Raw genomic sequence first — 12,500 nt, forward strand, 5'->3', positions numbered from 1 at the left:
CTTTTCCTCAAAGCTAGCCATAGAACCAGCGCTTTCTATAAAATCATGACAATAAGAATCCAGCATATCGGTTCATCTTCGGCGCGATTAAAGTTCGGGAACTGGCGATTTTTTATTGCCGTGATCAAGAAGGTTAACACCAGATAAGGCGTGATATTTCAGCATACCAGTCGCGATATCTAATCGAATCTAAGATTGAAATGGCGTTCTGAATTCTTTCGGTTCCAGATAGAAAGAAACAGAAAAAAAAAAAAAAAAGAAAGGATGTGATTGATTGCCATTCAAATCTGAAGACCGCGTGGAGAAAGTGTTCCGGTTTACATTCGGCAAATCAAAATGAACGGCTAAAATTAATCTATCGTCTGGTTTCATGCGCGAGATCACGTAAAAGGCAGCCATTCTTCTTAACATGGTTTCTCTCTTTTGCTCTCTCATTCGCGCACGGAAATTTCTTCGTACGGGAATTTTATGAAGCGAAGGCGGCTGCAGACCATTTTCTTTGTTTAGTTCATGTTCGTAGGCGCAAATTACAAACCTAACACTTGGAGCAACATTTCCACTACTCTAGAGGGGCATGAACTGTAGACAGTGCACGCTTTCTCATTTATCCAATCGCTCGCAAACACATTGCATTGCTAGTCTACAGTGGCAATACAAAGTGACGTTTCACCATGCACGTCGAAGTTCATTACCAGTACCGCGCCAGCATCGACCGGCCGGCGAAGCGACGAGCTCAGCAGCGCATGCGCAAGGCCCGACACCACCCCAACCGAGCTTCCCTGCTTATCGGAGAGAACAAGTGCGCGTGAACACGGGCGCGTCTGAGTATCTGGATTTAAAAAAAAAAAAAGAAAACAAAGAAAGCGTTTCCGAGATATTGACAAAGACAAGTGGTCGCGGTCGCTCTGAATCTTATCGTATTATAGAAAACGTGGGAAGGCGGCGCTTCCTCGAGGGTCAGAAAGTACAATCGTCGAACTAGGTGGCAAGTGGAGTACATCCTTTTTCTTGGAACGGTTTGCAATTGACTGCTTGAATGTGCCGACCACGCGTCGCGGGTCGCGTATAGAGCCAACCGTTGGCAAGCACGCGTCTAGCGTAGCAGCAGAACCGATCGCGGTTGCGATAACCCATCGTTGGCAGCGAAAAAGAAAAACACCCACACGCAGTTTGTAGCAATAACCGTACAAATCAATGTGGTTTTAAATATAGCTTCACTGGTCACCCAAGAAGGGCACCGAAACTTTCTCATGACGCACACCGCTGTAGTCCACAAAGAACAAAGCGCACAAAATAGATATGATACAGCCGCACCGCATTATTTCGTGTTTTCAGCATTTCATTACTTTCGTGTGCATGCGCGCTAGGGCCACGCAGGCCAGGAGTAAAAGGCACGAAAAGAAAAAAAAAAAAAAAAATGATACGCAATCCTAAGCTTTGACTTGACTGCTGTGGCACTCGCATTTGTGTTCTTTACCTTAGGCGAACGCAATGCGCAAACTGAACTGGAATTTCCAATAATGGAAATTCCTGTTTGGCTCATATTTGCGTTTTTCGCCCGAGCAAGCGCTTCACTGCACTACGCTTTGCCCCTTCAACGTGGCTACACTGCCCGGCAGGCGTGTTCTGCGTAGGGCCGAACCTGCAGGCAAAAAGCATGGGCGCCGCCATCTTGTTGAGAGCGGCGCCAGGGACACAATCGCGCCTAGCTCATTGAGTTTTCCCCCAAAACTGAAAAAAATTTGACTTCATTAAACGAGAAAGATGCCACGAGTGCCCCAACAAAAAGCTTTGAGGATTACCGAAGGGTAACTGAGGGCGACGCAACGGGCTCTGGAAAGAAGGATGATGGGTGTGGCGTCACGGGGGGATCGGAATAGAGCAGATTGGGGTGTGCGAGAAGAAACGCTCGTTAATGACACCAAAGTTTAAACCAGGAAAAACAAATGGGCATGCGCAGGGCATGCAATCTGGGGGGAAGATAACCGGTGGCCATTAAGGGTTACAGACTGAATTCCAAGAGGAGGGAAGCGTAGCAGGGGGTGGCAGAAAGTTAGGAGGGCAGATTAGATTAGGGACTACATGGCGACAATCGGCACCTGACCGGGGTACTTGGAGGATCATGGCAGATGCCTTTGCCCTGCAGTGGGCGTAGCCAGGATGATGATGATGATGATGTTCATGATGAAAAGGTAGCAACAGGTCTTCGTAACATACAGGTTAGAAAGATGAGGCACCTTTTAACCCTTGAATATATTTCGCCACATTTGGGCATACGACAAGTTTGTTTTCGAGGCGCTCGGTCCCACTGCTGCGAAAATGTGTACACAAAGGCTGCACAGTAGTTGCCAGAAATCGGGCACTCTATTTTTCTTTCATAGGGAATCTTTCTTCCACTTGGGCAGCGGATTTCGGCGGCAGGGCGAGCTTGCGTGGCCGCGGTGGTTTACGGATCCAAGCGATAGTGAACTCCAAAATCCAGTGTTGGCTTTGAGTGGGATTCATATTGATTGCGAACCCCACGGCTAATCCTACCCCCCATCCCCCCAAGTGGCTCTTTACAGGAGACAATCATTCAGAGACATCGGACAAATAGGAATTCTGGTTCTTTCTTTTGCTTTCATTAATTTTTCTCGAAGCCCATAACTAGAAATTTGCTGGAGCGGCTGTCCCATTTGCGACGCAACAAGTGCGACGCTACACACAGATGGAGTGGCAGTTTAATTACTCTCGTGGTCCGCGAACCGGCATCGTTGCGTGTAGTATAGGAATGGTGCGTGTCAAGTCACTGCTCGCGTTGAGCTTGTGCTCTTCATTTTGATTGAATGAAGTCTCACCTAAGTGAGCGGGGCCGATCCCGGAGGTAGTGCAATACCGGGCCGACCTGCGGCGGAGGTGAAGCAGGCTTCAAGCACTCCGCCAACTTCCAAAAATAGGTTTAATATCGTGGGTCCATATAGAACCCGTATCAGATATTAAGCTGATAAGAACAGATACTACACTTTGATCTTAGCCAAAAGGCCGAGAAGCGATGTCCTTCACTTCACTTCATTGTACTACTGCCTTGTGGGCGCCCTGCCGACATGGGTAACCTCAGCAACAGCGTGGGCAATATTATAAAATTCAGCCTGTGTACAGACTCAACGCTCCCTATCTCACGGATGAACTCGCAACGCCTCAGTCTTTCGCTGTTAACGAAACGCTGTCGCGTAGAAACGAGACCCGAGTGCAAGCTTGCTTGTAACGCGAAACCAACCAAGGCAACCTCGTAGAAAACGGAACAGGCGAGCGGAAAAAAACGCGCCAGGGGAATGCTTACTTCCGTCTGAATGCGACCGCTCAAGGTGACCTTCCTTGAGGGCTTCGTTTCAAGCCCGTGTGCAATTGTAATATACTACGCGCATTTCCTTCATTTCTTTTTATTTACCGCAAGGCCCACTGAAAATTTTGATACGGCACAGGCCGGGACGGATCGCAACGTGTCGAATCGACCGGTAGAATTAGGTAGCATGCCCCATGTACGAAGACGAGCAACATAGAAGTGAATGACAAAATAAATATAGAAAACGCTGCACACTCCTTCCCACCGGAAACATAGAGGGGAGAAAGATCGCCATCTGAAACACAGGCATTGTAAAAAAAAAAAAAAAAGTGCTACCTCATCATCTTTACCATTACCGTGTGTGTGTATGTATATATGCATGTGTGTGTGTGTGTGTGTGTGTGTGTGTTTGTGTATTTATATATATATATATATATATATACGCACACATGCTAGCATAGCTTAAACGCAGCTGGAAAGCTCAGCCTTGCACAAGAACCACCCCCTGTCGCAAACCCCTTTGAAACATTCAAATGGGAAACACGAGTACAGCGAGGTCGTTCGAACCTGGCGCCAAAACGCATTAGCGCCATCTGTGTACGGAACTAGGAAAACCTGCGGACTTTGCAATACAGAAAGAAAGGTAGATGGCGCGAGCTAACGCTCCATTGCATACTAAGAACGAGAGTTAGTGAATAATGGCAGAAACGTCTTGGGAAGAGAAAAAAAAAAAAAAAAAACGCGCAACAGTTGTTGGCTTGTGCAAGCACTCTATGTTACAGCGATTAAAGAGCATAGCATCTTCTACAACAGCAGCTACAAAAAGAAGAAGAACGTGAGAGAGGGAGAGACACAGGCGTGTTTCTTTGGAATGCAGAGCATGCAGCACATACTATAAAGTGCCAAAGAGACGGGGAAAGCAGATGGCGCGAAGGTGTATGTCCTCAAAGCTTGAAAGCAATTTCTAAATTACAACATGTACCGAAGTCCACCTACTCTCATCAGGTTGCTCCCGCCTCCAGTTGCGTTTAAAGTGAAATTACAGTCGCCTCAAAGGCAGACAGAGAGAGAGTGAAAATAGGTACACTTGCTTCGCGCAGCTGCAGCCGTTCAAATTTTACAGCAAGAGCACTCCCGAAAGCACAAAGTCCGCTGCCGCCTGGGCGCAATGCGCTCGCTTCAGTAAATTGCCGTGCTGGCCTCGGCAACCAAGAGGTGTAGTGCGGCAGACTGCTGCATTGTAGCACACCGGAAACCGTGCAGACGTAAGCGATCGCCTCGACATCGCTGCGAGCGCTCGAAGAGACAAAGTCCGAAACCACGTGTGCCGGGGCGGTGCGAGCGCGACGCCTTTGACGCAACTTTTGCGTACAAGCCGCCGCACCGCCACGACGGAATCGCTGGCATCCCGCACGCAGCTGCATTGTGTCACGCCGGCAATCGTTGAAACACCACGCAGTCGTCGGCGTCGGCCCCGACATGGTTGCGAGCGCTGGAAGAGACAAAGTCCGAAACCGCGTGTGCCGGGGCGGCGCGAGCGCGACGCCTTTGACGCAACTTTTGCGTACAAGCCGCCGCACGGCCACGACGGAGCCGGTGTCACCCTGCAGAGGGCTGCACTATAGCACGCCGGGAACCGGCAAAGAACCGCGCAGACGTCGTCGTTGGCCGCGGCGTTGCCGCGAGCACGCGAAGAGACAAAGTCCGAAACGACGTCAGCCGGGGCGTCGAGCACGCCGCCCGCACTGTTCGCACGCGTGCTCGGAAATGGCGAAGGGGCCGCGCTAGCGTGCCTTGAATCGGTGAGCGGCGGTACCGCGGCAATCGCCAGAGCTCGAATCCGCCCTGCAAAAGCCAAATATAGGCGCTCGGCTCGGCGCAGTACGCCGCCGCGTCGCACGAGTACGGCCCCATGGAGGTCTGGGCACTTATCGCTGCTACTGTAAGGGGCCGTACGGCCCCGGCCGACATTGTACCGTAGTGCGATTTTCGTCTTGCGCGTGCTCGTGGCGGTGTCCGCGCACCGTTCCGAAGTCGACAATCGTGCCCACGACTACGCGAGCGCTGGAAGAGACAAAGTCCGAAACCGCGTGTGCCGGGGCGGCGCGAGCGCGACGCCTTTGACGCAACTTTTGCGTACAAGCCGCCGCACGGCCACGACGGAGCCGGTGTCACCCTGCAGAGGGCTGCACTATAGCACGCCGGGAACCGGCAAAGAACCGCGCAGACGTCGTCGTTGGCCGCGGCGTTGCCGCGAGCACGCGAAGAGACAAAGTCCGAAACGACGTCAGCCGGGGCGTCGAGCACGCCGCCCGCACTGTTCGCACGCGTGCTCGGAAATGGCGAAGGGGCCGCGCTAGCGTGCCTTGAATCGGTGAGCGGCGGTACCGCGGCGATCGCCAGAGCTCGAATCCGCCCTGCAAAAGCCAAATATTGGCGCTCGGCGGCTCGGCGCAGTACGCCGCCGCGTCGCACGAGTACGGCCCCATGGAGGTCTGGGCACTTATCGCTGCTACTGTAAGGGGCCGTACGGCCCGGCCGACATTGTACCGTAGTGCGATTTTCGGCTGCGCGTGCTCGTGGCGTAGTCCGCGCACCGTTCCGACGTCGACAATCGTGCCCACGACTACGCGAGCGCTGGAAGAGACAAAGTCCGAAACCGCGTGTGCCGGGGCGGCCGCGAGCGCGACGCCTTTGACGCAACTTTTTGCGTACAAGCCGCCGCACGGACACGACGGAATCGCTGGCATCCCGCACGCAGCTGCATTGTGTCACGCCGGCAATCGTTGAAACACCACGCAGTCGTCGGCGTCGGCCCCCGACATGGTTGCGAGCGCTGGAAGAGACAAAGTCCGAAACCGCGTGTGCCGGGGCGGCGCGAGCGCGACGCCTTTGACGCAACTTTTGCGTACAAGCCGCCGCACGGCCACGACGGAGCCGGTGTCACCCTGCAGAGGGCTGCACTATAGCACGCCGGGGAACCGGCAAAGAACCGCGCAGACGTCGTCGTTGGCCGCGGCGTTGCCGGCGAGCACGCCGAAGAGACAAAGTCCGAAACGACGTCAGCCGGGGCGTCGAGCACGCCGCCCGCACTGTTCGCACGCGTGCTCGGAAATGGCGAAGGGGCCGCGCTAGCGTGCCTTGAATCGGTGAGCGGCGGTACCGCGGCGATCGCCAGAGCTCGAATCCGCCCTGCAAAAGCCAAATATTGGCGCTCGGCTCGGCGCAGTACGGCCGCGTCGCACGAGTACGGCCCCATGGAGGTCTGGGCACTTATCGCTGCTACTGTAAGGGGCCGTACGGCCCCGGCCGACATTGTACCGTAGTGCGATTTTCGGCTTGCGCGTGCTCGTGGCGTAGTCCGCGCACCGTTCCGACGTCGACAATCGTGCCCACGACTACGCGAGCGCTGGAAGAGACAAAGTCCGAAACCGCGTGTGCCGGGGCGGCGCGGAGCGCGACGCCTTTGACGCAACTTTTGCGTACAAGCCGCCGCACGGCCACGACGGAGCCGGTGTCACCCTGCAGAGGGCTGCACTATAGCACGCCGGGAACCGGCAAAGAACCGCGCAGACGTCGTCGTTGGCCGCGGCGTTGCCGCGAGCACGCGAAGAGACAAAGTCCGAAACGACGTCAGCCGGGGGCGTCGAGCACGCCGCCCGCACTGTTCGCACGCGTGCTCGGAAATGGCGAAGGGGCCGCGCTAGCGTGCCTTGAATCGGTGAGCGGCGGTACCGCGGCAATCGCCAGAGCTCGAACCGCCCTGCAAAAGCCAAATATTGGCGCTCGGCTCGGCGCAGTACGCCGCCGCGTCGCACGGAGTACGGCCCCATGGAGGTCTGGGGCACTTATCGCTGCTACTGTAAGGGGCCGTAGGGCCCCGGCCGACATTGTACCGTAGTGCGATTTTCGTCTTGCGCGTGCTCGTGGCGGTGTCCGCGCACCGTTCCGAAGTCGACAATCGTGCCCACGACTACGCGAGCGCTGGAAGAGACAAAGTCCGAAACCGCGTGAGCCGGGGCGGCGCGAGCGCGACGCCTTTGACGCAACTTTTGCGTACAAGCCGCCGGCACGGCCACGACGGAGCCGGTGTCACCCTGCAGAGGGCTGCACTATAGCACGCCGGGAACCGGCAAAGAACCGCGGCAGACGTCGTCGTTGGCCGCGGCGTTTGCCGCGAGCACGCGAAGAGACAAAGTCCGAAACGACGTCAGCCGGGGCGTCGAGCACGCCGCCCGCACTGTTCGCACTCGTGCTCGGAAATGGCGAAGGGGCCGTGCTAGCGTGCCTCGAATCGATCGGCCGGGGGCCCCGTAGGGCGACAGAAAGGCAATTGTGCAGGAAACCGTACTGGCCATTAGCGAGAAATTGCCGTTCGCGCATTCGGTAGACGCGCTGCGCTTTCACGACTTCGGCATTGTGCTGCCGACGTAAGCTTTCAATCCTTGCTCGCGGCGTTACGAGGCGGCACGATTTTCGCCAAACGCTCGTCGAAAGTGGCACGAGTACGGCCCCATGGAGGTCTGGGTACTTATCGCTGCTATTATATGGGGGTCCCAGAGAGCAGTCGCCCCCCAAAGCGACCTGGGTGTTTGATATGCGGCGGGCTTCGTGCCCGTCAAGCGTGTCCCCGGTATCGCTCCCGTGGATCCCACAGCTGACGTCTGCAGCCTCATCCGCTTGATGCGTTAGGGGCTGGTTGTCGGACGACGCTTTTTCCACGATATCGAAGTGTGTTCCGCATCGTCCTCGGACGAATCAAATACGAAAGCGCCGAAGGCGCGGGCGTGACCCGTCGCCTAGCGGCTTTGCCGTCTCGGCTACGTTGCAAGTGTCGGTCGGTCCACCAGTGCTGCGGGCTCGAGAGAAACCGCAAGCCGCGATCGAGTCGACACAACCGGTCTATCGAGAATGTTGCGTGCTTCTTGCCGCGTGGCGATACCCGGCCCTGCGGGGAGGGCGCCGTAGCGAGCTCGAACGCCGTCGTCTCGGACTGTGCAAAGTGCTACCCTTTGCGAGAACGAAGCGTGTTGGGGCGCCTGAAGGTGGCCTCGGCATCGCAAAAACGGCGTCCGGCCTGCTTGAAAGGCTGGACGCGCAGTTGAACGATTACCTGGTTGATCCTGCCAGTAATCATATGCTTGTCTCAAAGATTAAGCCATGCATGTCTAAGTACATGCCGAAATAAGGCGAAACCGCGAATGGCTCATTAAATCAGTTATGGTTCCTTAGATCGTTTCTTCCTACTTGGATAACTGTGGCAATTCTAGAGCTAATACATGCAGTGAGCCTGAAGCCCTTTGGGCGACGGGTGCTTTTATTAGACCAAGATCGATCGGGTTTCGGCCCGTATTGTGTGGTGACTCTGGATAACTTTGTGCTGATCGCATGGCCACGAGCCGGCGACGTTTCTTTCAAGTGTCTGCCTTATCAACTTTCGATGGTAGGTTACTTGCTTACCATGGTTGTTACGGGTAACGGAGAATCAGGGTTCGATTCCGGAGAGGGAGCCTGAGAAACGGCTACCACATCCAAGGAAGGCAGCAGGCGCGCAAATTACCCACTCCCGGCACGGGGAGGTAGTGACGAAAAATAACAATACGGGACTCTTTTGAGGCCCCGTAATTGAAATGAGTACACTCTAAATCCTTTAACGAGGATCAATTGGAGGGCAAGTCTGGTGCCAGCAGCCGCGGTAATTCCAGCTCCAATAGCGTATACTAAAGCTGCTGCGGTTAAAAAGCTCGTAGTTGGATCTCAGTTCCAGACGAGTAGTGCATCTACCCGATGCGACGGCTCGGACTGAACATCATGCCGGTCCTTTCTTGGTGCACTTCATTGTGTGCCTCGAGAAGGCCGGTGCTTTTACTTTGAAAAAATTAGAGTGCTCAACGCAGGCGAGTCGCCTGAATAAACTTGCATGGAATAATAGAACAAGACCTCGTTTCTGTTCTGTTGGTTTTTGGAATACGAGGTAATGATTAAGAGGGACAGACGGGGGCATTCGTATTGCGGCGCTAGAGGTGAAATTCTTGGACCGTCGCAAGACGAACTACTGCGAAAGCATTTGCCAAGAATGTTTTCTTTGATCAAGAACGAAAGTCAGAGGTTCGAAGGCGATCAGATACCGCCCTAGTTCTGACCATAAACGATGCCAACCAGCGATCCGCCTGAGTTACTCAAATGACTCGGCGGGCAGCTTCCGGGAAACCAAAGTGTTTGGGTTCCGGGGGAAGTATGGTTGCAAAGCTGAAACTTAAAGGAATTGACGGAAGGGCACCACCAGGAGTGGAGCCTGCGGCTTAATTTGACTCAACACGGGAAAACTTACCCGGCCCGGACACTGGGAGGATTGACAGATTGAGAGCTCTTTCTTGATTCGGTGGATGGTGGTGCATGGCCGTTCTTAGTTGGTGGAGCGATTTGTCTGGTTAATTCCGATAACGAACGAGACTCTAGCCTATTAAATAGGTGCGGGGTTCCCAGCACCTTACAACCTTCTTAGAGGGACAAGCGGCTCCTAGCCGCACGAAACAGAGCAATAACAGGTCTGTGATGCCCTTAGATGTCCGGGGCCGCACGCGCGCTACACTGAAGGAAGCAGCGTGTCTTTATCCCTGTCTGAAAGGACTGGGTAACCCGTGGAACTTCTTTCGTGATTGGGATAGGGGCTTGCAATTGTTCCCCTTGAACGAGGAATTCCCAGTAAGCGCGAGTCATAAGCTCGCGTTGATTACGTCCCTGCCCTTTGTACACACCGCCCGTCGCTACTACCGATTGAATGATTTAGTGAGGTCTTCGGACCGATGTCCGGCGCGGCCTTTCGGTTGCGCCGGTCTGTTGGAAAGATGACCAAACTTGATCATTTAGAGGAAGTAAAAGTCGTAACAAGGTTTCCGTAGGTGAACCTGCGGAAGGATCATTACCGGATTGTGAAGGGTGGCGAGCGCCATTGTTTCTACCCCGTGTGGGTGAAGCAGCTCGCTGCGCCCGACGCTTTCCGCCGCTGGCCCCGCTTGGACGCGGGGACGGCTATACCCGAACATGCCGGGGACTGCCTGAATTTTGAGGGGCGCCCCGTGCCAAATTTGTTGCGCCCAGTGGACGCCGGCTGCAACCTTGGACGGTTGGCTTGGCCGCGCCCGCGGGTAGAAACGGCGTAACGCACACTGGGTGGGCTTTCTGTCCGCTTTGGCGCTCTTGCGCGGAATGGGAGTAAGACGACCCGACCTGCTGCTTTGCCCAGTACGAGGGGAACGGCGAAGCGTGCGGTCGGTCAAGGAACTGACGGTCGAGAGCTAATGCCGCTGCCGCTTAGTACACACACGGAACCGTGGTGCGAGCGCTCTCCCGTCCTCCGCGGCAAACGCTGCCGAGTCTGAAAAGGCTGGCGGCTGCCGGTCGCTTCCTGCGGCGAGTATGGAGTAACGACCCGACTTTGTTGCCACCCAAGTACTAAAGGAACGGTGTGGCGCTCGGTCGGTCATGGAACTGTCGGTATGAGGGTGCGGCTGCCAAGTACGGAAGGAACCGTGGCCTAAAGTGCTCTCCCGTCCTCCGCGGCAAATGCCACCGAGTCCGAAAGGGCCGGAGGCTGCCGGTCGGCTCCTGCTCGTGACGCGCGAGGTGTCGAGATCGCGGTTTAATGCGACGACGTCTGCAGGCTATTCGCCCGCCGCCGAGGGAAAGGCGGCGTTGCTGCGAAGTACCGAAGGAAACGCGGCTTTGCTACGTCGGAAGCGTTCTGCGGTTAGCGGACTTGTGCGCTTTGGGAAGGCGCCGCACGTCGAAAGAGGAAGTACGGACAGACGAGGGACTGTAGTCCCGGTTTCGAACGCACTTGCGGCCAGGCCCTTGCTGGCTTCGTCTTCCGCCTCAAGTAGACTTGTTGTGGCGCCGGCGCAGGGAGCCGTCCCTGGCACTGGCCGAGTGGTTTTGGAGAGCTGCGCGAGTACGCGCGCCGGGCTCTTGTCTTTCGTCTCAAGTAGGCTGTTGGATCAACAGCGGTTATGCTGCGGCGATCTGCCGATGCGAAAGTGTGTGTGTGTTTGAGGCCCTTCTATGAACCTACTGCTGACTGAAGCGAAGCACGTCGATGGGGGTGAAGCCCTGCCCGTGGCCGTGTAGCCGTTAAAGACTCCACAGCGGCTTAGCCCTAATCATGGCTCTGTCGCTCTTTGCAATTTTTAGTGGAGCGATGTGAACGTGCACACGAGACACACGGGTCCGGTGGATGGTTGGCAGGTAAAACCGGCTTCGAGTGCGCGCAAACGGCATAAGGTGCCTCGAGGGCAAGCGAGGAAGGCGTGGGCGCAAAACACACGCGCGAGTAGCAGGAGTGGAGTGCCATTAGGCTTTCAGCTGCTGAGACGCGGCCGCCGAAAGAGCGAGACTGGAGGAGCGCACGCCGAAAGGCGCTCTTCGAAACCACACACAGGGAGACGCCACGTGCCTAAAACCCTGGTTGTACTGTACTGAATTGAACAAACTATTTTTCACGACTCTAAGCGGTGGATCACTCGGTTCTCGGGTCGATGAAGAACGCAGCCAGCTGCGAGACTTGGTGTGAATTGCAGGACACACTGAGCACTGATTCTTTGAACGCACATTGCGGCCTTGGGTCTTCCCTTGGCTTCGTCTGTCTGAGGGTCGGATCACATATCAAGAGAGACTTCGGCGCACAGGGAACGTGCGTCCGTCGACTCGTTTTGACCGCGTCGGCATCATGGACAGTACGTTGAGCGCTAAAGCCACGCGCCAGCGGCCTCACGAGAGGGAGACGGTGGCAAACCGTTGTGCCAATTCTTCGAAAAGACGGAAACGAGGCAATACTACTGCAGCGTGACGAGTGCGCGCCTCTAGTAAGACCGCCGCAGGATGGAGTCGGATACCTGCAGGGAAAGAGCGGTCCAAGCACGAGGCGCGAACGTCTGTTGCCATGTAGCGCGCACGTTTGCGAGAGAGTCGGAAGCGCACGCTTGCGTGCACGGAAAACGTGGGAATGAAACGCCGGCCGATTCCCGCGCCGTGCGCAAAGCCAGCGCGATCGCAATTTGCGCTGTTTGCCTTCGAAGTACGTCGAGCTCCAGAGCTGGTCGCTCGTTCACGTCACCGCAGCTGTGTGGGCGCCCTTCCGGGCTTCGTCGCAGGAATGGGAATCGGCAGATTCTTGCGAGGA

At 55.6% G+C, this 12,500-nt stretch overlaps 3 non-coding genes across 3 annotated transcripts; 2 read left to right on the forward strand and 1 right to left on the reverse strand.

The window, feature by feature from the left end:
- Positions 1-2,841: 2,841 nt before the first annotated feature.
- Positions 2,842-3,033, reverse strand: LOC126544111 (U2 spliceosomal RNA). The gene has a single exon (XR_007597889.1). It is a non-coding gene; the product is annotated as a U2 spliceosomal RNA (small nuclear RNA).
- A 5,399-nt stretch (positions 3,034-8,432) lies between these two features.
- On the forward strand, positions 8,433-10,247 carry LOC126525817 (small subunit ribosomal RNA). The gene has a single exon (XR_007598375.1). It is a non-coding gene; the product is annotated as a small subunit ribosomal RNA (ribosomal RNA).
- A 1,574-nt stretch (positions 10,248-11,821) lies between these two features.
- On the forward strand, positions 11,822-11,974 carry LOC126525820 (5.8S ribosomal RNA). Its single transcript, XR_007598388.1, has one exon. It is a non-coding gene; the product is annotated as a 5.8S ribosomal RNA (ribosomal RNA).
- Positions 11,975-12,500: the final 526 nt, after the last annotated feature.

This window comes from Dermacentor andersoni, unplaced genomic scaffold, assembly GCF_023375885.2.
Source record: "Dermacentor andersoni unplaced genomic scaffold, qqDerAnde1_hic_scaffold ctg00000394.1, whole genome shotgun sequence".
Lineage (NCBI taxonomy): Eukaryota > Metazoa > Arthropoda > Arachnida > Ixodida > Ixodidae > Dermacentor > Dermacentor andersoni.